Genomic DNA, 27609 nt, shown 5'->3' on the forward strand with positions numbered 1-27609 from the left:
TCATGATCTTAGTGTCCTGGGATCGTGCCCTGCCTCAGGCTCTCTGCTCAGTGGGGGAGCCTGCTTCCTCCTCTCTCTGCCTGGCTCTCTGCCTACTTGTGATCTCTCTGTCAAATAAATGAATGAATTCTAAAAAACAAAAACAAAAAACCCTGATAACCACACCTGAGTTCTCAGCAACAAGAAATCCAAGCATTTACAGACAGATGGACTGAGAGAAGTCAGCACACGTTGTGGGAGATGAAAGGACAGCACAGTGTCAGCAGTGTATCTGATTTTGCTCCATGGACACAGCTGAGGAAACTGGTAACAGACCCCAGGTCTGGGGGGTCCTGCGGTCTCTGACTTTCCTCTGAGCTGCAGAAGCATGAGGGGGTATGGCAAGACCACCTGTGAGCACCTGGCATTCTGCCAAACCTCGGCGCTGAAAGGATGTTCTCTCTCCCTCAGCCCCCAGGTGGGAACATCCACGGTGCTGTGGATGGCTAACAGCGGGCACCGGGACAGCAGCTGTACAGCCGGCGAGAGTGGGCCGCTGTGAGCCCAGGAGGCAGACGAAATGCTTAGCGACGTGCAAGAGGGCCATCCGACGCCATGCTGCATGGCTGAGGGCTGCTGGGAAGCCACAGGAGGAGCCGACCGAAGACGAGCATTTAGACATGAAGGGGCTCTCTTGTGCCGTAAAAGAGCATGGCAACCATAAGATTAAAAAGCAGGGCACAGACATCGATTTTGCAAATGCACCGCAGGGTTGCAGGTGAGCTGAATGAGTTGTTTCCACCTTTATGTCTATTTAATAATGAAGGCCAGCCTCAGTTTCTGTCTCTGAATGAACAAATGTAGCCTAAGATGAAAGAACAGAAATGCAAACTCTAGCTGACTGTGGAACTGACGGGCTGGTTGTTCATTGGGGATGGGTGGGGGGCTCTGCATGCTTGGGGATTTTTGCCTCTGGGAGGGAGGAGGAAGGAGATTTGTGCTATAGGGTTGGGGAACAATGGCAGATCTGGACTTTGAGGAGGGGCACTAACCCGTTTTGAGTGACTCTAGAGCAAGCAGTTTGTGCAGAATGACAGGGAGGCAGGATTCACATGGGCCTCTGAGGCTGTGGCCACAGACACTGAGAACCCAGGCCCAGGCGACCTAGCTCATCGCCCAGTGAGAGCAGATCCCAGACTCTCCTTCTCTCCCTCCACTCTGCAAAAGCAATCTGCCCATCAGGGAGAGCACCCGGGTGTTCATTTCTGTAGCCTCCATGGAGGGGTACATAGGTTTCCACAGAAGGCATCAAAGACTCTGGAACAGGAAAACATGAGTCAAACTTCCCACATCCCTCTACAGACTTATAGAAGAACCAGGACTTTTGAAGGGCAGATAAGGTCCTCTGTGAAGGGGTGCTGCTGGAAGAAGGCATTAATGTGACTATGGTCTCTTCTGCACTCACAGAACGGTGAAACCTGGGGCATTCATGTCACACATAAAAATCCATATGATTGGGTGCCTGGGTGGCTCCATGGGTTAAAGCCTCTGCCTTTGGCTCAGGTCATGATCCCAGGGTCCCAGGATCGAGCCCCACATCAGGCTCTCTGCTCAGCAGGGAGCCTGCTTCCTCCTCTCTCTCTGCCTGCCTCTCTGCCTACTTGCAATCTCTGCCTGTCAGGTAAATAAATAAAAATCTTAAAAAAAAAAAAATCCATATGCTTGTTCTTGGTCATAGTCGTTCTCAGAAATTAATCACATAATGTAAATGATAGGGCCCAAACCAGATCCAGGCATGAAGAAGTTACTTCCTGTTTTCCCAGAAGCACTCTGCAAAGGACTTTACCCACATTTTTCCATGTCAATCCTCATAACCCATTTTATAAATTATTAAATAATGACTGTGGACGTAAACCTCAGGGAGGTAATCGTCTACCCAACAGTGCAAAGTTTTAAATGATGGAGCTGGAACAATAAGAGCCTTCCCAATTAAAGGTTTCCCTATTTTTCGGATGTGTTCCCCCCCACCCCAAATACTTGGAATCCTCAAATGGAAGCAAGAGGGGAGGTGATGGAAGGGAATCAGAATCTGGGTGTGCATAGTTTAAGAAAGCATCATCAATACCTCAGCTATTTTTGTTCTACAAAGTACAGAACATAAAGCTTGATACTGATCTCTTGGCTGGTGGAGAGAAGGAGAGATTGAGAACACGGCAGGGTTGTGTGGCTACTGAGTCAATGGGTCACATCACACTGACTTACTGTGGGGCTGGTACATATAGCCACTCAATGAGGACATCAAAATGTAATACAAATTTTTCTTTGGGTGTTGGGATCATGGGTAATTTTTATTTTCTTCATCATTTTTCCTTTTTTTTTTTTTTGAAAGGTAGCCTTCATGCCCTGAGATCATGACCTGAGCTGAAATCAAGAGTCGGTGGCTTAACTGACTGAGCCCCCAGGTACCCCTCCCATTTTTTTCATAATAAGCTTGTATTATTCCTAATCATGAAAATAACTATTAAATGTTGATTTGGTTTTTATATTTAATGTTTATTATAACTTGAAAATGATTTTTAATTGAGTAATCATGGTAAAATCACACTAAATGGAAGCATATGTGGGTTATTATATCAACAAGTCTATAGGAAAAACAGCAAAGGGTCACCTGGGTGGCCCAGTCAGTTAAACATCAGACTCTTGATTTCTGCTCAGGTCATGACCTCCTGCTTGGGATACAGCCCTGTGTCAGGCTCTATGCTCAGTGTGGAGTCTGTTTGAGGTTCCCTCTCTCCCTCTCTCTCTGACTCTACACTGTGTGTGCTCACTCTCTCTCTCTCAATCTTTAAAAAAAAGAAGAAGAGGAAGAGGAAGATGAAGAAGAAGAAGAAGAAGAGGAGGAGGAGGAGGAGGAGAAGGAGGAGAAGGAGGAAGAAACAATGAAGAAAATACACCAAACTCCAGTTTATTTTGATTGTCCTTTGAAAACTACCCCAGTACCCAAATCTAGGTAATAATAAGCCAAGTAAGCAGCAGTTTTCCTGCAGTTATATTAACTTTTTTGTTTGTTTAATGATTTATTCAATAAATACTTACTTGGGAAGCAATTTCCTGAAAAATGTGTGTGTGAATATACCACTTATTGTTTTAAGGAACAGGGCAAAGAGAAGGGTAAATGCTATACCTGTTTCCTTGGGGAACATTAACATTCCCTGGAGAGTTCTTCAGCCCCACAAACCTGTAGGAACATCTTGCATCCACCTGTCACTATCTTTTTCTAGATTTAGATACATGAGTGGTTGAAGATCTGATAGTGAGCCACTGTTCCTAACGTTAATGTTTGATTCTCTCAGTGTGTGGAACCAAAGAGCGGAGAAGCATTAGCCCAGGCCCTATAGATAGCTGTTGAAAAGGATCACACCAAAAACAGAGAGAAACATTTTACTGGCCAGCTAGGGACAACAGGATAAATCTCACAGGTTTTTTGTGCTCTGCTTTGCTTTGCTTTTGCTTCTCAAAGGAAAAATCTCCTCTTCTACTCCCACTCCCTAGTGCCTAAATACAAAATGAAGAAACGATATTGGGTATTAGATGATGAAAGTTTTCCACCATAGTAAGATGGTCACTGCTCCTGCTTTGGCTCTTATGTGTTGGAGAAGGAGAGCACACAGTTAAAGACGGAGGAGAGTTAGTGAAGTGGAACTCAGTGCTCTGGCAAATGAATGAAACTTCGTGAATGACTGAAGATACAAGAATTTAAAATGACACTATCAAACGCGGATCCCTGAGTGCCACGAGGAATAAGATTTCAATCTTTTTTATAGGAACCAACCAGATAAAATTGTTTGAAAGTACTAACAAATAAAGGCAGAGTATTAGAGAGCTTATGAGCCATACAAATATAGGAGCTCTTGTGACTGAATCGCTTCCATTGATGTCCTACAGTTGGAATACTCTTGAAACTGACATTTGGCTTACTTTCATAAGTTAAAATGAATATTGTTTACATATAGTCTCTCCCTCTCCCTCAGGGATTTATTGTCCTGGACTACAGGTTCTATTTCTTACATTTTTCCTTCAGTAACCACACCAGCCTCCAGAACTTCTCATTAGAAATGTTTCCTAGATTATTTCCTCATGGTGACTACTATGTATACAATTAAAACACCATTCAAACTATTAAGAAGGAAGAGACAGTAGCTTATGTGCTGCTACCTTCTTTTAATTTTAATGCACACTTCAGTCTTACCTTAAATTATTTATATGGACTTGTCTTGTAAACCAGAGGGGTCAATAAATGAAAAACAGAAACAATGTAATCATGGATTACAAACACTAGGTATGAATACTGGAAGAAAGAGAAAGCATTCAAACCTGAGTAAACAGCTTATGAAAAAGGAAATGGGTTACAGCTCTCCCTATTTTAGGCCTCCAAGAAAGAAAACACATTATTTTGAAATTCATTTCTGAAGGATCTGCCTCTCTCCCTGGACACCTCACCCTACCTCACTTCATAAGTCACATGCTGTCTAGACCAGATTCAAGGTTCACTGTGAAAAGATTACATTCACAGGGTCACTGGGAGTGAAGGTGGGGGCGGAAGCTTTCAGACTGGAGAATGGAGCTTTGATTTATGTTGGGTTGCAAATTTAAGTTCTGACCAGGACTTTTCTACCTTTCCAATCCAAAAAGTAAGAATGACAACAAAAGGAAAACAACTTGCAGTGCAATACAAATGAGTCCAATAACTTAGTATGAGGGCAAGCTACATATTTATATGGTTCCAGAATAATCATTGTGTTTTATAACTCTTATGTAGTACTATAATAAATCCTATCAACAGATGATCCCTATTTTTCCCAGGGCTACAAATTTTTTCATATCTCGGCTTCATTTACAATTTATTAAATAAAGACTAGGACAAGAATTAGAGTTCTTTATTAATGAAGATTAAATATCAAATAATAATGATAGATAATATTAAATTCTTTATGTTTGGGTCATCGTTTATAATTTACTTCAAACAAAGGGGTTATAATATTCATTTGCTCTCATACCTTTCATATACATCTTCATTTAATTCAAAGGTCAGATGCCAGTGGCGTGGATCAAAAATAATAAACAAGAATAGAAAAAGAATCAAATGTCATTTGGCTTTTTCACTATCATGATAGTGACAGTAGAAAGAATAAACTAAACTGAATTTTATACACTGGTTTCCAGAAGAGGTTTTCATTGTTATGAAGTAGGCATGCATGCGAACAAGGACACGTAGAGTTCATAAAATGTCACTTCACAATGAAATATATGCTCACTCGTTTCCTGTAGGTTTGGCTTCATATGCTTTCAGATTGAAAATATGGATAATATAACAGAATGGAGCTCTGAAAGGAGGGAAAAACTGCACCGATGAATTCTCCTAAAAATGCTCAGGAGTCTAGCCTTGGTTTGGTCTACACCATTGCACACCAAGCCTATGAGATCTTCCAGAGTTACAATTTCTCTCATGTTACCACTGCCTGCATGAGTCACCGTTCTTAATGACTTACAGTTTTCAATGTTTTTTTTTTTTCATGTAATACCTAAAACTCTAAAATCTCCCAAGAAGTACTTTATTCCTTTCCGGAAGACTTAACGCTGGGCCAGTACCACAGGAAACTTAGATGAAATATGAAAGAAACACACACACACACACACACACACACTCACAGAGACACTCAATGAAGAGTGTGGATGTCTCCACACTGGGCGAATCTCAATGGAAAAAATATAAACAAAAAAAATCTTACTGAGGAAAAAGAAAAATTGCTAAAATAAGGACAAATTAACAAGACCTTAATGAAACACAGCTTCACGGCTACTCAAACTTTCCAGTCTTCCCCCAAACGTTTCACATTCTTTCAGAAGCTGTAATCTTTGTTCATGCATGGAATGTCCTCTTCCTTCTTTCTACTTGGAATATTCCCTTTCAACATTCAAGACTTAGTTCAAATGTCGCTTCTTGGGTGATAGAAAGCCCCTCACTACTCAAGAAATCGTCACTTCCTGACTATGTTGTCACAGCATTTTCTATATCCTTATATTGTACTATTTGGGCTGTCTGGTGATTTGTATCATGATTTTCCTGATTCTAAGGCATCTAAATTATGGAAAACAGTGATTTCTGAGACAAGAAGTAACAAGTGGTCTCAAAGTATTTTTTTTCCTAATAAATAAGAACAAACAGAATAAAACAGAATGAGCCTTTTCAGCATAAGAAACAAAATGAGCAAAGGTCCAGACTGAGTAAAAAACCCATACAGGTCTTGCCAGTAGTAAAACTCCCCTGGAGATAAGACAGACTTTTGAGCAAGATCGACTCAGGTGTTGGAATGTTGCCTCAGGTAGCAAGGACCCTTTAATTTTAAGCAAGGCAATCGCCAAAGCACATTTGCATTTTATAGCAATCATTCTGGGGGGTCATAGATCACTGGGGTTGGAAAGGAGAATTTTGAATCTTTTGTAAAAGATGAAGATGGGTGAGTTCATATAGGAACACAGTGGGGATGAAGAAGAAGGGACAGACTGAAGAAAGGTTCAGGAGCCAGTATTAAATAGGAGATGGGAGATACAACAGGCATTTAAGGATGGGGACCTTTTAACCAACAGGATGATTTTCATATTTCTGATTTGCAGGTGAGTGTGAATGGTCTGGTCCACCTAAATGGATAAAACAGGAGGGAGGAAAAGTTCAGAATATAAGTTTCATCTTCAATCCCCTGAATTGATTTTGCCTATGCAATATCCACTTGGAGATGCCGAATGGGAAGCCAGGATTTTAGGGTCTAACACGAAGGAAAGCAGTATGGTTTGGCAATAGTGGACACTGGAGTCACCAATCACTAGAGGCTGAACAGGAGTAAAACTATCCAATAACAGAATATAGAAAAGAAGAAAAGAGAGAGGCCACATGCTTGGCTTGAAGGCATAGAGCATGCACAGTCAGGCCACATATGTAGAGGCAGGGAGATGAAGATGCTGTAAGACCTGGATTTGTTAAAAGAATAAACCCAACCTTTGCCAAGTTCAGTGGAATGATTTTGGAAGTGTGTTTTTGGGGTTTCTTTTTTTTTTTTTTCTTCCCACTACAGAGAAATATAAAATGTGTGTGTTTTTTTCCATAAAAGCATTTGGCATAAGGGGAACACTGCCTATAGATAGGAAACAACTCAGAAAAAGTTTTGAAAACCAAATGAAATAGTATATTCATGAAGATACTTTGAACAAATGAAATGCACTGTACAAATGTATTTAAAGTAACCTTATATACATTTTTAGTATCTGGACATGGTAAAGAAGAACCTTAATGCTGATCCAGGGAAATCTGATTTCAGCATCAAGAGCAGCCCACGCTTTTCTTCTCCCTTAGCTGACTGGTGGCCATAAAAAGTATGATGCCAAATCAGGGGCAATGAATATTTTCTTTAAGATAAAACTGCCTTTATTCCCTGATAAAATATTTCTATATGTACTATGTTTAAAAGAAATTGCAGTAACATTTTATAATGCTAAAAATTCCTTTGTTGGGGCACCTGGGTGGCTCAGTGGGTTAAAGCCTCTGTTTTCCGCTCAGGTCATGGTCTCAGGGTCCTGGGATCGAGCCCCGCATCAGGCTCCCTGCTCAGCAGGGAACCTGCTTCCTCCTCCCTCTCTGCCTGCTTCTCTGACTACTTGTAATCTCTGTCTTATCAAATAAATAAATAAAATCTTATTAAAAATCCCTTTGTAATGAACATAATCATTTTCTAATAGATTTTCTTTTAAATTTCACTCTATACCTTTTGAGTCTTTGTCAAGTGTGCAGACTTGTATACGTCGTACAAATTTGTTCCTATAGACATTAATATCCCATATAACAAGTAAAACAAATCAGGGAACGATTCATTCATATTCTTAAATCTGAAAGTTAGTCGTACACAATTCCAAATTCAAACAAATCTGAAAGTTGGTTGTATTGAATTCTGACATTTTTTTGAGGACATCTTGTTTTCTATAAGATGAGGAAGTAAAATGGAACATCAACCCTTGATGTACTAAAGGCTTACTGTATCATTATAATATAGTGACACCTAATATATCCGTCTTCATATGTTTGAAAGAAGTAGTTCTCAACCCAAGGTACACATCAGAATCACCTTGTGGATCTTTAAAATTATAGGCTCACCTGACCTTACTGAAGCCAGATAGGTTTTTTAATATCCTGAAAATTTCAGCATACAATACTTGCCCAGCCCTCTATGCTGAACAAGCATAATGTTGGATATTGCTAATTACCTTTCATAGGCAAAATATAATTTTCCACGTAACAAGGGTCTTGCCTTTTTTCATTGTTTTTTAACTCCCTCCTTGCCTGTACTAAAGCACATCAGACTTAGTATGCATATTTACTGACTGGTGTGATTTCCCACAGATTCTCTGAAACCAAATTAAGCTATACAACAATGGAGTACTGGAGTGTTAGTTATTTTTTTTTTAATTTTATTTATTTATTTGACAGAGAGAAATCACAAGTAGATGGAGAGGCAGGCAGAGAGAGAGAGAGAGAGGGAAGCAGGCTCTCTGCTGAGCAGAGAGCCCGATGCGGGACTCGATCCCAGGACCCTGAGATCATGACCTGAGCCGAAGGCAGCGGCTTAACCCACTGAGCCACCCAGGCGCCCTGGAGTGTTAGTTTCTGAGTAAAATCATGGAGCATCCTAAATTGTTGACAAGGATAATCAAACTATTCAAAGCTTTCATCTATTTTTGATGATTCGGTACAATAAGAAATTGTGCAGATTTATGAAAAAGATTATTTAATAGTTGTTATGTGTGCTGAAGTAAATATATTATTAGCAGGAGGCCTAATTTACATTCCAGATCAGAGGAAGTTGGTAGCAGAACCATCATATGCTCATGAGATTCAACATTAGATCTGTATATTTCCCCTAATCCTATATGAACTTTATGATCGTGTAAAAAAACCCTTTTATGTTTATTAGAATCCTTTGCCCTAAATGAAAATGGTTTCCAAGATAAAGTTACTAAAGAAAGTGACAGGATACTTGTAAGAATTTCCCTCATGAATAAAATATTAAAACATGGTAGTGTTTTAGAAATAGGATACAGTGGGGAAAAGGTAGCCTCTGCTTTTTCATAAAGCTTTCCTTTTATCTTAAGAAATATTTTGTCCTTCATCCTCAAGAGCAACAATTGACACTGATTACTTAGCAACCGTAGAAAGCCTGGCATGGTCCAGCTGTGATAATGGAACCATCAATGCAGTTATAATGTACTTAGGTCCTGAGGATGGTGGTTGCAAATGTAACTATGATCCAGGCGAAATCCTCTTTGCAAGTCTGGAAGGGTTAAGAGCGACTGAATAGAGCTCTTTAATACAGCAAGTCACAAGGTGAGGAAAAGGAGGATGAGGTTAAGAGCATGACATGATCTTTAAAAAATTCTAGATACTGTTAATGTGCAAAGCCCACTCCTTTATTATTTTTAACCCATAGGTAGGTATTTATAATAGTCAAGTTTTAATAATATATCAAATACATACACACACATGCATAGTTATATGAAAATTCTTCATGGTCTCTAGAATAGTGAGAAGAGCTTACTTTCTCTTTCCATCTTCAACAATGTTGAATATTGTCATTGTTTTTCATTGTTGTTGGTTTGGTAACGAATAACTCGCATTTACTTGATCATTAGTATGAGGTATTTTTTAAAAATTATGTTTACCACTGTTTACTATTACCTGATCTAGTCTTGGCTTGTTTTTCAATGAGATTGTTTAACTTTGCATTATTTATTTATATCAGCTCTTCGCATATTAGGGACATTAACCTTATATGTTACGCATGATACATTTCCTTTCAATTATATTTTTAACTTTAATTTTGCTTTTTTTTCATTGTCAAGTTTTAAATTGGGTTTCTTGTAGTGCTTAAGGAGGACTTCTCTACTCAAAGACATAAAATATTATTTCCTATATTTTTTTCTAGTACTTGGATATTATTGTTATTAAGAGTGTCACATTTAAATTTAGGTGTTTAATCTATCTGGAATTTATTTTTATGTACAGTTTTAAACAAAAAAGGTCTTTATTTTTCCAAATTGAAACATGAACATAAAATACCTTGAAATACTTCATTATAACCTTACCCATGGGTGTGATAAGTCATATTCTGTATAACAGCATTTTTAGGAAGAAAATAATGAATAGTGTTCTTTATTCCCAGGATATTGTGTGGAGTATAAAAAGGAAAAGAATATGAATCCAATTTCACTAGGTAAACTGTCTTTGAAAATAATTTCTAGAATATTTGTTGCTTAAATATCCAAATATAAGTACATGCTCTTCTCAGAATACCAACGTCTACCCTAAAGCTTTTAAAATCACATAAAAATCTGATCTATTCCTGGATTATTTGTGATTGGACATAGTCTAAGCCTCTGTTTTCCCCCATTTATAAAGACAAATGGACAATATGGGATTCATTTCTTGTTCTTGAATTGGAATTTAAGATTGCCTCAGGATTTCATCTTTGATATTGCTTCCTGAGATTTCTTGTTTGTGGCATTATAATCTAATTCACAAATGATTCATTGTTTTGAACTGTTAGTGCTAAACGTAAGCATCTGTCCCTTGCACATATAAATACTATGATACACAAGAAATGAGAATTACAAACTCTGAGATCATGACCTGAGCTAAAATCAAGATTTGTATGCTGAACCGACTGAGATACCCAGGCACACACAATATAGTTGTTTTTTAATCTGCTTGGATCCTGCCTAGGTTCCTGTCTCAGTTAAGAATCACATCATGTTTTGCTTTAACTTGGCTTCTTAGAGCTGTTCCTGATTAATTAACTGATTAATAGCTAATGACAGAGTGCCTTGTATATCAGGAACTGTTCTAGTGCTTTAACTTACTTATATTCCTGAATGTTCCAAAATTTCCTCATCATTTCTGGTTTATTAATGGCATCTTTCCAGATTTCAAAAGATGCAGTGAGTTTTGGGTATGCCTATAATTTCAATAGGATTTTGCCAGGAGGGAGAAGACAGAAACTTGCTGACTTTCCTCAGACACGTTGAACAGGAAGTGAAACAACCAAGCGAACTTTTTTTTTTTCCCAAGCAAACTTTTTAAGACACAAAACTCATCATGTCAACCCTCCACTGATTCTACAACAAAATTTAGGCTCCCAGTTTATAATATGGTCCCAACACATCTCAAGCCCTCCCATCTTAAGTTTTCTGCAGACCCTAAAACTGGCCATGTGGTTTCATTGCCCTTTTGTCTTTCAATATATGGTTCTTGATGGTCTGCAACGTCCTTCTCCATTTTTCCACCTTCCTTGTGGTCACATTCCTATACTGCCCGACTTAACCATGAAGAGAGTTCATGATGCCTCTTCTACTCGCTTGCAGCCAAAGCTGAAGATAGCCTCCCTCTTTTGTGCTGTCACTGGGCCTTGGACACTCTTCTGCTGTTGCACTCATTACTTTCTACTGAGATTATCTCTTTGCTTATACCCCTTACCCATTAGTTATTGAAACGACTCCAAAAAAGCACCATATGCTATTCGTTTTTCTATCTTGAGCATTTAGCGAACGGAATGGTCTCTAAAGCAAGCATTCCCAGTTGGGTAGATAGCACCTTCGAGGTGGCAAAACTTGGTTCTTGAGAAAGGATGAAAAAAATCTTAGCTATGGCAATGGTTTGTGCCCCACCAAAGAGCCACAGTGCAAAACGGAAATACAGAATATCTGAGATATCAGAATTTTTTAGGGAGAGGGTAATTAGTTAAAAGAAAAGTCCAAAAAGGATCCTTAGGTGGAGAGATCATTAAAAAGATTTGAGAAACATTGCTTCAAAGTAAGCACCTAATGTGTTTGTTTGTTTTTCTTTCTTTTTTTTTTAAAAATATCTAATAAATGTTTTGAACAAAAGAAGGAATGAATTAATTCAAACTCCAGTTCTGACACTTATTATCTAGGTGACTCTGCATAGGTCATTTAACTTCTCATGATGTAATACTTATCATGCGAGGCTGGTAAGATATTAAAGCATAACATGTAGTGGAAAACCTTTTGTAAACTCAAAATAAGGTAAATAACATACTGTCGCATGCATCAGGACTATGCCATCAGAACTCCTTGCCCCATCTTCTTGACTTAGCAAGTCCTTACGATGGAAATTTTCCATTTTGATGAAGTATGCTCTGATCTTTTAAAGGACAACTCCTCTTTTGTAAACATCTCTACACTCATGTCTTTATATGTCTATGGTCCTCACCCAGCACATAAGAATTTTGAGTGCTGAGTTTGAGTCCCAACCAGAACAGGTGCCATAATGAAAAAATGTGAAGGTGGGAGCTTGCAAGTCTGTGCTAGTGTAGCCTCCCAAGTCCTTTGTGACTTCTACATAGAGTGGCAATAAGGAATTTGCCACCTAACTCATCCAGAACTCTGAGTTTCCTATGAGCTAATTGGGAAACACAAAAGCACATCTTCCAACAAAGCCTGCCTTTGGTGTATGTGCAGGAGCCCAGATGCATGTCCCAGCTCCAAAACAATCTTTCAAATCAAATGTTTAAATGTTGTCAGGATTAGCATGATTATCAAGTAAACAGGATGATGACAAATTAGATCTGGTTCCTCTGACAAATAAATAGTAATATACTGAGTAATTAGCCAGATTACATCTTATTGAAACCTCTTTGAATGTGAGACTTCCAGAGGAAACAGGTGGGATCTTCACTATTTTTATTTATAAGCAGCATTTTTATAACTGGATGTACATACCCACTGCCTTATGTAAAGCTGTAAAATTTTTGAAATACAGTCCACAGATAAAGGAAGCCTGGAGGCAGGAGATGCACATACAGCCACGATCAAATCATAGGCCAGCAGAAAACCCCTCTTCAGCACTTAGCACAAAGGCCTCCGGGGAGTGTTCTCTAAAATACTCCTTTGTAATTATGCCATCTCATATTTTGCCAAGGGCATGGTCTGACTGGTGGTTTTACTGATTTACTGGCCAACACTGACAACATTATGAAAACAGAAGTCTTGGAGCAATAATTGTACCTGCCATGGAGGTCTCCCTGAAGACCACCTTTATCCTGCCATGAGTTCATGTGCTTCCAGTGGATAATTCCTCAGATCATAGGTATCATGGCTCACTGACTCTCGGTACTAAGGACAATGTCATGGACCAAATGCTTGTAGCTTTCACATTTTCAACAAACAAAATTATCTACATATTTACTGATCCACATAAATAATCCAAGGCCTATATTAAATCAGCTCAGAACCAAAATTGTATCCTCTAGAGAGGAAAATTTATAAGATAATCTAAGCATGTGACTTATACTTTAGGTGACACGTGAAGGTTCACTTGGATCAGCTGCACCCAATCTCATCCATTATGGATAGAGGTGGTGTGGGGGAGGGGTAAAATGAACAACTGATGAACTAAGAGTTATAAAAAATTGCAGATAGAAAATATTTCTGCAGGGCTGCATTATCTCACTGAATAAACAACTTTTAACTTCATAAAGGAACTTTTCCTAAACCCATTGTGCAAAAGTCAGCGAAAGTGAAATAGATTTAATTTCCTTTTGGGATTATAAATCTGATCCTATAAAAACTCACTACTTTCAGGATAATTTAAGCATCTATAAGAGGTGTGCAGAGATCATGCATTTCTCAATGGCATCCTCACACCTTTAATTCTTCCATCTTTTTTTTTTTAAAGCTGCATATAAATCATCCTCAAAATATCATTTATGTCAGACTTTGAAAACCAGGGTATGTACCCTCCCTTTTGGGTATACATTGGTGAACAAAAGGCACAAGAAACCACAAAATAAATCCTGAGCATCTTTTGGAGTAAATGATTTTACTTTAAAATGTGATGATTGTGAAGGTCTTATTTTAGCAGTATCTTTTTCAATCATTTTCACCTCTTTTTTCCCCTCTTTGAAAGCAAATACATAGCCAAACATCCCCAGTAACCTCCTGGGTGTGCAAGTTTGGGAGTTATTTTCCCACAATCATCTATAAGCTAATAACTGTCAAAGGACAGAGATGATATCAAAAATAAGGTCAACATTTAGAATTGGAAACAAAAATAATCTATACTGATAAGAAATTCCTCTTACAGATAATTCAATACTTTAAAAATAACAACAACCCCTTTCACCTTGACAGCTTTCTTGCAGATAAACAGAAGCCATAACACAGAACTCATGTTTCGATAACCTTGATCTCTTGAGTCCACTGTCATTTCAAGTTCTGGGTCTAGAAAGACATATTTATTTTCCCTGAAGCTTTCAATAAAGCACAAGGAAGTCTTAGAAGATATAATAGCTCTGAAGGATCACAAAGTTATACTGCAAAACTATGTGAAGTTTTCATAATGATCTCTGTGCACAGCTGACCAGTAAGGGAAAGGCCCTAGGGATGTTTGACAAATATCTTATGGATATAATAGGGAAGGGAGAACTCTTGAGGTTTTTATTTCCTTAATGTACACATATCCTGGAGCCAAATGAATATCTTTATTAGAGGCCATTTCTCAAAGAAGAGATAATGATCACAAGGGAAAAAATAAAACCTACATATTATGAAATATTTCTAATATATGTTCGATTTTAATTGGGGGCATTTCTGGGTGTGCCAGGCAGCTTATTGAACCATTTCACATAAAAATATTATAGAGATACACACACACACACACGCACGCACACACACACATGCACACATACGCATATCTTCATATGGAATTGTTAAAGTTATTTTAATCCTTACTTTTGACTATCTACACCTAAAACATCATCATTATTATTATTATTCAGGAAAACTATATGTTAATTTTAGCACTGAATTTATCAGGCTTTGTGACTTTGGCATATCATTTGTTGTTACCATATCTCAGTTTCTTTTTTTAAACAAATGTACACAATTACAAATCTTATTTCAAAAGGTCTTAAGAAGATAAAAGAAAATATAGATCAAGATAGTAGTTAAAAGAGCCATACAAAAGCAATGTAGCATTGCTTTTATTGTCACATAGCATTTGCTTTTTTAAAATATATTTATTAGTAATGTATAAAGATATAATGATATATAATACATAAAACATGATACAAGTAAGTGAACATATAAATTAGTAAATAATATTTGTTTTCTCTTGGAATAATACTGGCAGAGGTTACTCAGAGGTCAAAATAGATAAAACAATTAAATAACAACATATATATATATAGGTCCATTTTTAATAGGGTATGGTGACACACACCTATTTTTGAAAGATACTTTCATTCATGAAAGCATCATGAAATAGTATCAAATATAATTTTTCCTTTATAAACATAAAAATATAAATTGCACAAGATCTCAATATATAAATATACTTAAATGGCTTTGGCAGCTAAATTTGCTGAGTCTGTTAGCATGAAATACAAAAATACAGTGAAACATGCTTTGAAAACAAACTCAATTTGAAAATGCAAAAGCACAGTAGGATTATTTATAGTTGTTTCCCATAAGATTAAATTAAATAATTTTATTACTTGAAAGTGTATTTTGAAAGTTCTACTCTTTAAGAACATGTGTTGCAATTCTGTTACTGAGTAATGAAGCATAATTCGCTATTAGGAAAGATTATAAGGATACCATCTAAGCCTCAGAAACCCAAGGATTATAAAATAAATTAATTCCTGCAAAGAAAATTCTAGAATCAATTTAAATCTGAAGTCAGAACCAATCATTAAAATACCTTCACAAATTAAATATGTAATCAACTGGAGCACTCCGAGATTCAACAACTCTTAATGATTTCATGGATTACAAAAGAGGAGGAAAGTCTGACTCCCAAACAAAAATTTGAGAAATGAGAGGCCATTTAAGAGCTTTTTAACTGCAGAAAATTTTGATGTTCCTTTTTTTTTTTTAAGTTTCCACTGTGAAAACAAGTGTAAGAGAAGTTCAGAGAAAGTTTTTGATTATATACAGAAGTTAAAATATAAAGAAGATAAGATGGCTGGCTCTGTTTATCTATTTTTTTAAAGGATTTTATTTATTTATTTGACAGAGAGAAATCACAAGTAGGCAGAGAGGCAGGCAGAGAGAGAGGAGGAAGCAGGCTCCCTGACAAGCAGAGAGCCCGATGCAGGACTCGATCCCAGGACCCTGAGATCACGACCTGAGCCGAAGGCAGAGGCTTAACCCACTGAGCCACCCAGGCACTCTGTTTATCTATTTTTAATAGTCATTTACTCTAGAGTGTTACAGAAAATGATGACTCCTCCAAGAACCCAGGGTCACTCCCTGCTTATTGTTCTACTGAATGATGCACAGAACTTCTTGCATTGTCCCCTGAGAGAGACTACTTGATGTTGTCAGAAAAAACAAAAACAGAAAAACTGCTGCACAGCATGAGGAATTAGAAAACAAGGCAGAAGGGGGCTGACGCAGGATCCCAGGACAGACTGGGAAGGCCAGAAGAGGGAACAATGAAAAGGTCCAGACAGGACTGAGTTTCATTAGGCCAGTTCAGAGGAATATCAATCGGCTTTTCAAAGAGAAAGAAATATTTCCCCCCAAATCTTATCTTTTTAATTGATAAATAAAAGAAATTCAAACGTGAGATATAATCTGACCTATTTATGCCCCTTCCGAAAGACACCATACTAGTCTATTCCATTGGCTCATTTTAATGCGTTTAAACATTATTCTTTTTTTTTTTTCGGCTTAAATATATTTTTTTTCAGTTTTGGGTTTTTTTTTTTAATTTTTTATTTTTTAGAAACATATAATATATTTTTATCCCCAGGGGTACAGGTCTGTGAATCGCCCAGTTCACACACTTCACTAAACATTATTCTAATTTATATTCTGGCTCCATTAGATAACCATTTCTCACCCAGTTCTCATCAGGTAATTTGTAAGAAATGTACAACAAAAAGCGTATCATCATTAAAAAATTCATAAGGCTACAAAAGAATTTAGCTTAAAATGCATTCAACAGTATCACAGGATATGAAGTCCATGCAAATGCTCAATTAAGACACAAAGCAAACTTGAGTAGCAATGCAGCCATGCAATTGTTAAATCTTCAAAGTACAGACTCAGGATTATTCAAACAGAATAGCACATTCTTAGGAAAACAAGAAAACAATGTAAAACATGCAAACAGTAAAGTTTGTGAATATACACAAAAAAAATCTTCAAGCTCTCAGTCGTCCCTGGGAGCAATCCTGCAATTCAAATCTTCAAGTTATATTTAAATACTCGTATCTCTTAATAATGTTTTTCTCTAGGGTGGGATTATTGGGAATTTTATTTTCCTCCATTGTTTCTCTAATAATAAAATTATCATTAAAGTTTAAAGAATATATTTGAACCAGAAACTAGATACTGGTTTCTCTAATCTACAGGGCAGACTAAGAATGGGTCTGAAAGGGACATTGAAAAACAAATCTACTTGAGGGGACTGCAAAGATGTCACCGTCTCATTACGGCACTAATTCTACCATGGAGGATTTTCTCCACGCTGCTTAGAAGTTGCTTCATGGACTTTCCTTCCCATCTGGATTCCTGTCTCTTAAAGGAATTAAATAAATAAATAAATAAATAAATAAATAAATAAATAATAAAAATAAAAATCGCATTTTCCTTTTTAACCTGTCAATTTAGTCAATTTAGTCAAAACTTTTATGTTATTTTATTCCCACAAAGGGACTGCGTGTTAGGGTATCATATGACCATGGCAAAGGGCCCCCATTATAGGGACCCAGTTTTCTGCTGAGGTGGGCTTGAGAAAGAGGGGGAAGGAAGAATTCTCGCTGCCTCACTGACGAGGAATATTTTGTGTGTCCCACCACTGGCACTAGGAAAACACTTTACATATTAACAAACCCCTTTTTCAATGTGTTACCACCTTTTAGGCCAGTCAGCACTAGTGTACTGTCCACCCAATTTTAATGGTATGAGAACTAGTTGAAGATAAGCTTCAGAAAAGAGGCTTTGGTTTGTACATTACCTAGGAAAACCCCACAACTATTGGAGCATCATTATGGACCTCACATCAGTGTAGCTAGAGGGAAGGGCAAGGCCACAGCCAGAACAGGGTCACTGGGGTATGTTGTGTCCTGGGTTAAGGATTTTATTTTTCCATTCTGATTTTTTTAAATCATTCAAGGTCATTACCTTTGTGCTATTTAAAATTCACATATTCTAACATTATGAAATTTGTTTCTCTTTTATTCCATCAACTGTTCAAAAGCATATATATGTGTGTGTGATGCATATGTATATTTTTAAGCCATGCTTTTGTTATAGAGTTTTATATTTTGTTTTGTTTTTGAGGGATATAGGGGTTGCACATTTCTGTTTATGTATTCTTTTGCTTTTTCTGGATTTCCTAAGTGACTTTCTTTTGTTTTGTTGAGAAAAATATGTATGTCTTCCTGGTTAACAGCTTTTAGCGTCTTAGTCATTTTATCTTGGAATTGAATCAATTTCTACTCTGTCCTCCTCTGTCCTATGCTTTCTGTTTGGCTTGAGGGCTGTTTTTGACTTATGGAGGACAACATGGGAATTTTTGTAATTGAACTCAATAGACTGGTTCCGGTGTTTCTTAATATTTCAAATTTCACTCCTTGGTTTCCATGACTGCTTGGCTGGAGTATACCTTGAAGTAACTTCCTCGGGAAGGATGAGTGGAAGATAAGCTTTTTGAATTCTTGTATTTCTGCAGTTACCTCACAGTTTACAGGAAGTTCAAGTGTAGAATTCTTCTTTGAAAGTCACTACCCTTCAAAATAGAAAGGATGGCTCCATTGTCCCTGCAATGCTACTACTGAGAAACCAGACGCTGCTGTGATTCTTACATCTGTCTGATGGCCACCCTTTCCTTTCTGAAAAACTATGTATCTGAAGAAAAGCCATGTCTCTATATTGAAGTAGCGAATTTTCTTCCAATACTTCTTTGATAACTTGATAATAGATTTGAAAAAAATATGATAGATCTTACAGGAGGCTTAAGGTTGTTTTTGTTATCCTGCTTTTATTTTTTTTAAGATTTTATTTATTTATTTGGCAGACAGAGAGATCACAAGTAGGCAGAGAGGCAGGCAGAGAGAGAGAGGAGGAAGCAGGCTCCCAGCTGAGCAGAGAGCCCAATGCGGGTTTTGATCCCAGGACCCCGAGATCATGACCTGGGTCAAAGAGGCTTAACCCACTGAGCCACCTAGGCGCCCCTGTTATCCTGTTTCTAACATACAAGGACTCTGTCTCAACTTCTGAGGTTTCCTCCTCTAGAAGTGTGATTTCTTGAGTTTAGCTTTAAAAGGAGATAATATTTCAGTCAATCAAATTTGGGATATCTCTATTTTAATAAAGAAATTGAGTGCAAAATCACCCTATTTCATATCATAGTCTTTTAAATAATTTTTTTAAATATTTTATTTGTTATTTTAGAGATTGAGAGCAAGTGGGGGAAAGAGCAGAGGGAGAAGGATGAGCAGACTACTCTCTGAGTGAGGAGCTTGAGGCGGGGCCCGATTTCATGACCCTGAGATCATGACATGAGCTGAAATCAAGTCAGACACTTAACCAACTGAGCCACCTAGACACCCCTAAATAAAATAACTTTAAATGTTAAATATTTACCATGGATTAATTCCTTCATGTCCTTTAGTAGTCTTCATAAAGTAATAACAATTCTTATGCTGTTCTTATTTATATTTTTATCCTTTGGAATCAATCTTGTTACTCATAATTCAAGTAGAATTATTAGTAGAAACTAATTATTTTTTAAGAGAGAGGCAAGTCAGCATGCTAAATTAAGGTTTTGTGTGGTGTCGTTCAGTTTAACATACACAACAACTTTGAGAGGTATATTTTTACAAATGAGAAGCAGTCTGAGCAAGTAGTCTGTGCGTGCATCAGATGTGATTAAGCCAGGACTCACACTCAGGTTTGTCTCATTCCAGAAGTTCATGCCTCTCTCCTAGCACTACACTGCAAAGAGAATTTAGAAGTTTCAATGGCATGAAAGATTAAGGTGAATATTTTGCCTGGGAAACACACATTCTTGTAATACAAACAAACTATAGTGGGAAAGAGAACTATAAAACTCAGCATATTTATGCAAACATCTTCAAATTAATCCAAGCAACACCATTGTTTATTGCATGGCACGTCTTTGTAGAATACTTATGAAAAAGGAAGACAGATCCTTGCTTATTTGTAATGGTCATATTTTCCGGCTTCGATATTTAGCATTAGAAACTTGTTTTATTGGCTTTATTTTGCAGTACTGTATCATTCTCCCTGACATCCAGAATGAATAATTAAACAGGTAACTGTGAAACACTACAGAAATTAATTTTAAGAGGACAAATGGGATCAGGGAACACAGCATACACTGCATTTTACTGAAAACACCTTCAGCCATTACACTAAATAACCCATGTCACATCCTCTGGTAATTTCCAGGGTGATTTCCTTTTGCCAGAATGAGTTATTTCTGCCACTCGTTGGAGTACAGCATACAAGGGATATGCATTAATGGTGAGTTTACTTTTTCAAACAGGAGGGGAACAGTTAAGAGTCTAAGGAAATCCCCTAAAATGATGGCACCTTGACATGATGTTTATTCTAAATAGCTGAGAGAGAGGGGAGCAGCCCCCTGCTTTATAGACGTGTAGAGTGACAGCTCCTGACTTCCTTAAAGCAGAAGCACAGATGGAAGGGGAGAAATTGTAGGTGGGAATGGGGGAACAACAACTCCGTCACTTGAGTGCAGGTGGTTAAACCATAACAGAGACTGTGGCAGATACAGCAACACAAGTGCCCCAACCAAATTTTTCTTTGACAGAGCCAAGAAGAATACATTTCCCAGAATAGTTTGCATCCAGGTGGGATCTCATAACTAACTTCTGTCTGATAGAAGTGGATGAAGGTCATGAACGCTTTCTTCAGACCTGGCCATAAAATGGAGGAAATGTCCATACTTTGCTGCCTCTCCCATCTTCCACTCACCTCCACTCCACACCAACTGAGCAGCTGGAAGAAGCAAGGGACTCCAAGATGGCAGTGGAACCCCAAAATGCAAGGACCTCAGAGTTCTGATCCATATCTCAGAAAAGAGAAGAGCAGGCTGCTGACTGATCAGGATCATTCCAAGAGGACTTTTCATGGATAAGAAATATACAGTTACTGGTGTAAATTTCAGAGAAATGGAGGTTATTTATTTCAACCCTTAGCCGATCTTGTCAAATGCAGAGTCTAAAACATTTCTCATGTTGGCCTAATATACAACTTTCTGGGGTGTATTTTCCAAGATTGCTGAACCCTACTAAAATGCACACTTAATGTGCCACAATCTTCTCCAAAGCACTTTCGCTTGCCTCAGGAGACATGTCTAGTAAGAAGTCGCCACAGTCAAGGTCAAAGAGGTGAATGCTTGTGTTCTCCTTTAGGATTTTGATGGATCACATTTAGGTCTTTCATCCATTTTGAATTTGTTTTTGTGTATGGTGTGAAGTCGTCGTTTAATTCTTCTGCTTGTTGCTGTCTAGTTTTCCCAACACTTTTATTGAAGAGACTGTCTTTTTTCCATTGGACATTCTCTCCTGATTTGCTGAAGATTAGTTGACCATAGAGTTGTGGGTCTTTTTCCGAGCTCTCTATTCTGTTCCATTGATGTCTGTTCTGTTTTTGTGCCTGTACCATACTGTATTGATGATTATAGCTTCGTAATAGAGCTTGAAGTCCAGAATTGTGATACGTCCAGCTTTGCTTTTCTTTTTCAAGATTGCTTTGTCTATTTAGGGTCTTTTGTGGTTCCATGAATTTTAGGATTGTTCTAGCTCTGTGAAAAATGTTGATGGTAGGGATTGCATTCTATGTGTAAATTGCTTTGGGTACTATGAACATTTTAATAATATTGTTCTTCTGATGCATGAGCATGGAATGTTTTTCCATTTTTTTGTGTTACTTTTATTTATTTATTTATTTATTTATTCGTTTTTATTAGTGTTCTATAGTTTTCAGAGTACAGATCTTTTACCTCTTTGGTTAGGTTTATTCCTAGGTACCTTATAGGTTTTGGTACAATTATAAATGGGATTGATTCCTTGATTTCTCTTTCTGCTGCTTCATTATTGTTGTATAGAAATGCAACAGATTTCTGTATGTTGATTTTGTATCCTGTGACGTTACTGAGCTCATGTATCACTTCTAGCAATTTTTTGGTGGAGTCTTTCAGGTTTTATAGATAGGGTATCATGTTATCTGTGAATAGTGAAAGTTTGACTTCTTTCTTGCCAATTTGGATGCCTTTTATTTCTTTCTATTGTTTGATTGTTGAAGCTAGGACTTCCAGTATTATGTTGAATAACAATGGTGAGAGTGGGCAACCCTGTCTTGTTCCTGACCAGAGAGGAAAAGCTCCCAGTTTTTCTCCATAAGAGGATGATACTAGCCATGGGTCTTTCCATGTATGGCCTTTATGATGTTGAGGTCTGTTCCTTTTATCCCTAGTTTGTTGAGGGTTTTTTTCAAGAATAGATGCTGTACTTTGTCAAATGATTTTTATGCATCTGTTCAGAGGATCACATGGTTCTTATCCTTTCTTTTTTTTTTTAAGATTTTATTTATTTGTTTGATAGACAGAGATTACAAATAGGCAGAGATGCAGGCAGGGAGAGAGGAAGGGGCAGGCTCCCCGTTGAGCAGAGAGCCCAATGCGGGGCTCCATCCCAGGACCCTGAGATCATGACCTGAGCTGAAGACAGACGCTTTAACCCACTGAGCCACCCAGGTGCTCCTCTTATCCTTTCTTTTACTAATGTGGTGTATCATGTTGATTGATTTGCAAATACTGAATCACCCTTGAGGCCCAGGAATAAATCCCACTTGATTGTGGTGAATGATTCTTTTAATGTACTGTTGGATTAGATTTGAGAGTGTTTTGTTGAGAATCTTTGCATCCATGTTCATCAGTATTGGCCTATAATTCTCCTTTTGCATGGGGTCTTTGTCTGGTTTTGGAATTGAGGTGATTCTAACTTCATAGGATGGGATTGGAAGTTTTCCTTCCATTTTACTTTTTGGAACAGTTTGAGAAGAACAGATATTAGGTCTTCTTTAAATGTTTGGTAGAAATCCCCTGGGAAGCCATCTGGTCTTGGACTTCTGTTTGTTGGGAGATTTCTGATTACTGATTTGATTTCTTTGCTGGTTGTAGGTTGTAGGTTAAAATTTTCTATTTCTTCCTGTTTCAGTTTTGGTGGTATATATGTTTCTAGGAATTTATTTGTTTCTTCCAGATTTCCAATTTGTTGGCATCTAATGTTTTACAGTATTCTCTTAAATTTTATTTCTGTGGTGTTGTCTGTGGCTCTCTCATTTGTGATTTTATTTATTTACGTCCTTTCTCTTTTCTTTTTGGTGAATCTGTTAAGGGTTTTATCTAGTTTATTAATTCCTTCAAAGAATCAGCTCCTAGTTTCCTTGATCTGTTATTGTTTCTGCTCTGATCTTTATTATTTCCTTTCTTCTGCTGCTGCAGGCCTCATTTACTGTTTGTTGTTGTTGTTTTTGGCTCCTTTAGGTGTAAGGTTAGGTTACATATTTGAGATTTTTCTTGCTTCTTGAGGTAGGTCTGTTTTGCTATAAACTTCCCTCTTAGGACTGCTTTTGCTGCATCCCAAAGGTTTTGGACAGCAATGTTTTCATTTTCATTTTTCTCCATCTATTTTTAAAAATTTTTTTCTTTAATTTCTTGGCTAACCCATTCATTCTTCAGTAGGATGTTCTTTAACCTTCATGTATTTGTGGTCTTTTCAAATTTTTTCTTGTGGTTGACTTCAAGTTTCATAGCACTGTGATCAGAAAATAAGCACTGGTATGATCTGAACCTTTTTTGTATTTGTTGAGACCTGTTTCGTGACCCAACATGTGATCTACTCTGGAGAATGTTACATGTGCACTTGAAAAGAATGTATATTCTGCTGTCTTAGGGTGAAATTTACTGAGTTTATCTGTTAAGTCCATCTGGTCCAGTGTGCCATTCAAAGCCACTATTTCCTTGTTGATTTTCTGCTTAGATGATCAGTTTACTGTTGTGAGTGGAGTGTTAAAATTCTCTACTAATATTGTACTGTTATCAATGATTTAATGTTTGTTACTAATTGTTTTATATATTTGGGTGCTCCCAAGTTTGGGGCATAAATATTTACAATTGTTAGATCTTCTTGTTGGATAGACCACTTTATGATGATGTGGTGGCCTTCTTCATCTCATTAGTCTTTGGTTTAAAATCTAGTTTGGGGTGCCTGGGTGGCTCAGTTGGTTGGGCGACTGCCTTTGGCTCAGGTCATGATCCTGGAGTCCTGGGATTGAATCCCACATCAGGCTCACTGCACAGTGGGGAGCCTACCTCTCCCTCTCTCTCTGCCTCTCCCCCTCTGTCAAATGAATAAATAAAATCTTTTAAAAAAAAATCTAGTTTATATGATATAAGTATGGGCTATTCCAGCTTTCTTTTCCTGTCCATTGCATGATAAGTAGTTCTGTCCCCTCACTTTGAATAGGTCTAAAATGAGACTCTTCTAAGCAGCATATAGATGGGTCTTATTTTTTTTAATCCATCCTGATAGCCTATGTCTTTTGATTGGAGCATTTCTTCCATTTACATTTAGTGATTATTGATAGATATGAATTTAGTGTCACAGTATTACCTGTAAAGTCATTGTTTCTGGAGATTTCCTCTGTTCCTTTCTAGTGTTTGTCACTTCTGGTCTTTCTTTCCCACTCAAAGAGTCCCCTTTAATATTTCTTGCAAGACTGGTTTAGTGGTCATGAACTCCTTTAGTTATGTTTGTCTCGGAAACTCTATCTCTCCTTCTATTCAGAATGACAGCCCTATTGGATAAAGCATCCTTGGCTGGACATTTTTCCCATTCAGCTTGTTGAATATATCATGCCACTTTTCTCTGGCCTGTCAAATTTCTGTGGGTAGATTTGCTGCTAACCTTATTTGTCTTCCCTTGTAAGTTAGGGATTTCTTTTCTGTTGCTGCATTTAGGATTTTTTCCTTTTCTCTGTATTTTGCAAATTTTACTATGTATCTTGGTATTCACCTGGCTCTGTTGATTTTGATAGGAGTTCTCTCTGCTTCCTGGGTTTAGCTGTCTGTTTCCTTCCCCAGATAGGGAAGTTTTCACCTATAATTTGCTCAAATAAACCTTCACTTCCCTTTATCCCTCTTTTTCTTCTGGAACTCCTATAATATGAATGTTCCTGTGCTTTATGGAGTAGCTGAGTTCCCTGAGTCTACCTTTATGATCCAATATTTTTCCTTCCCTCTCATTTCCAGCTTCATTATTTTCCATAATTTTATCCTCTGTATCAATTATTTGTTCCTTTGCTTCATCCAACCTTGTCTTCATCACATCCAGTCGGTTTTGTGTCTCAGTTCTAGCATTTTTTTATTTTGGCCTATTTTTAGGTCTTTTATGTCTGTAGTAAGAGACTCCCTGGTGTCTTCTGTTTTCTCAAGCCAAGCTAGTATTCTTAAGATTGTTGTTTTAAATTCTGGGTCAGACATATTAATTATATCTGTTTTAATTAGATATAATTAAAATGCTCATCTTGTTCTTTTAGGATGAATTCTTCTGTATTGGCATTCTGTCTAGGTCTCTGTCTTCTTCTGTGTATTAGGAAAGCCTGTTATATTTCCTGCTCCTGAGAGTAATGACTTTATTAAGTAGAGGTTTTTATACTATCCAGTGCCTGACACTACAGGAAGTGTTTCTGGTGTATGTTGTGTGTACTCTGCTTCTGTGTGTTGGCTGCTATTTCCTTTAGGTCAGGCCTCTGCAGAGTTTCTCCTTGCTACAGTGGGGAGTGTCTGGACCTTGTCCAAATTGTGGCATTTTAACTAGGTGTGTTCTGGTCTGCTTGTTAAAAGAGACCTGATGCTATTTGCACTAGAGCTGAAGATTTGCAGTACTCTATGACCAGTAGAGTTGGTATGTGGGGGGAGTTTGTGCTGGTCTCCTGGAGGAAGGGCCCACTGCTGCTCTGACTCTCAGGTACACCTGCCTTAGTAGAGAAGCACTTACAGAGCACAGGGGTGTGGGGCTTAGTGTAAGTGACTCAGGCCTCCACTGTGGGTGTTGTGCTGCTCACTGAAGTCCGTCTGCACTGATGGATAGGGCAGAAAAATGGTGCCAGCCCTCTTTCTCATCCCTGGAGAGGGGTTTGTGCCAATTGCTGTCCAGGAAGACATCACAGGAGAGCAAACAATCTCCCCTCATGTGTCCCAGGTGTCCCTCAGATTCCTGACTTCACACTGTGTCTGGGCTGTCTGCCCACCCAGCAGTACAGTGCACCTGTGTTGTGTCTCAGCACACCAAATGAGTTTCAAAACTCGAAAATTTAAGTACCTGGACCTGCATGGACCCCTGCTGTTCCTCTGGGGGAGGGTTTCACCATACTGGGGTTGTTGTCCATTTGGCCCAGAAGAGTAGTCACACCAATGCACAGGATCTTGGAGTTCAGAGTAAAACACAACAAAAAGCTGTGTCCAGGTCTGCCACCTTTATCAGGTATCTCTGCCCCTATGCTATGGAATGGGGCAGAGCAATAGCACCCGCTGGCTCTTTTGACCCTTAAGAGACAAGACCCCTACTCCTGGATGTACTCCAAGAAGGGGGATACGTTTTTCCCAGTGCATCCAAAGGGATCCTGTCTGTTCCTAGGCCCCTGCCCTCCTTATACACAGCACTACTGTGTTTACTGGGTTCAACACCAGCCATGACACAGACTTCTAAAACTTCAGTCTTTCAGCTCTGTTGTAAAAAGTCATGATAATCAGCCCCTGTCATATTCCCAGTCAGTGGTTTGGGGGAAGTGTTTTCCTTGTGTGATCTCTCGTGCACTGTTCTCTCTCTCTCCCCTTCCTTTTTCCCTCCCTATTTGTCTCTTTCTCTCGTTCTCCTCTATGATCAGGGCTTCTTTCCCTCAGCTGTACCCATGATTCTTTTCTCCCCTAAATCATGTCTCCATACCTCCAACCCTCTATGATATGGCCTCTTCTCTCCCTCTAGTTATGCAGTTTGTTCTCTCCATCCTCAGATTGATTTCTTGAGTGTTTAGAATGATTTGATATTTATCTAGCCGTGTCCAAGGGATGAAGCAAGCCAAGGTCCTCCTCTTACTCTACCATTTTAAGTCTCCTTGGATATCTTAGAAGTATTTTATATATTATAAAATATAAAATATATTTAATATATAATATATATAAATATATATAATAAAATATAATATATATAGAAAATATGTATTATAAAATATATATATATTATGTATTCTACCTCAGAATTTAACTCAATGTTAAAGAAATAAACATACCTTAATAGGGAATTTGATACATCATTGGATGGAGGCTTTTCTTAAAATGCTTTTATTCAAAGACATCTTTTGTTTGGAAAATAGAAATTCTGAAGCTGGTTGCTCTATTTCATGACACTTTAAAAAGGTCATTGATTTATCACATTTTCTATGAAATTC

General features: G+C 37.8%; 1 protein-coding gene across 1 annotated transcript in view; it reads right to left on the reverse strand.

Moving 5' to 3' along the window:
• PDZRN4 (PDZ domain containing ring finger 4) overlaps positions 1-27609 on the reverse strand; it is a 352459-nt gene that overhangs the window by 229740 nt on the left and 95110 nt on the right. The gene's annotated exons all lie outside the window — the stretch shown is intronic.

The sequence above is a fragment of the Mustela putorius genome, unplaced genomic scaffold (assembly GCF_011764305.1).
Source record: "Mustela putorius furo isolate JIRA1106 unplaced genomic scaffold, ASM1176430v1.1 tig00537227_pilon_pilon_pilon, whole genome shotgun sequence".
NCBI classification, from domain to species: Eukaryota; Metazoa; Chordata; class Mammalia; order Carnivora; family Mustelidae; genus Mustela; species Mustela putorius.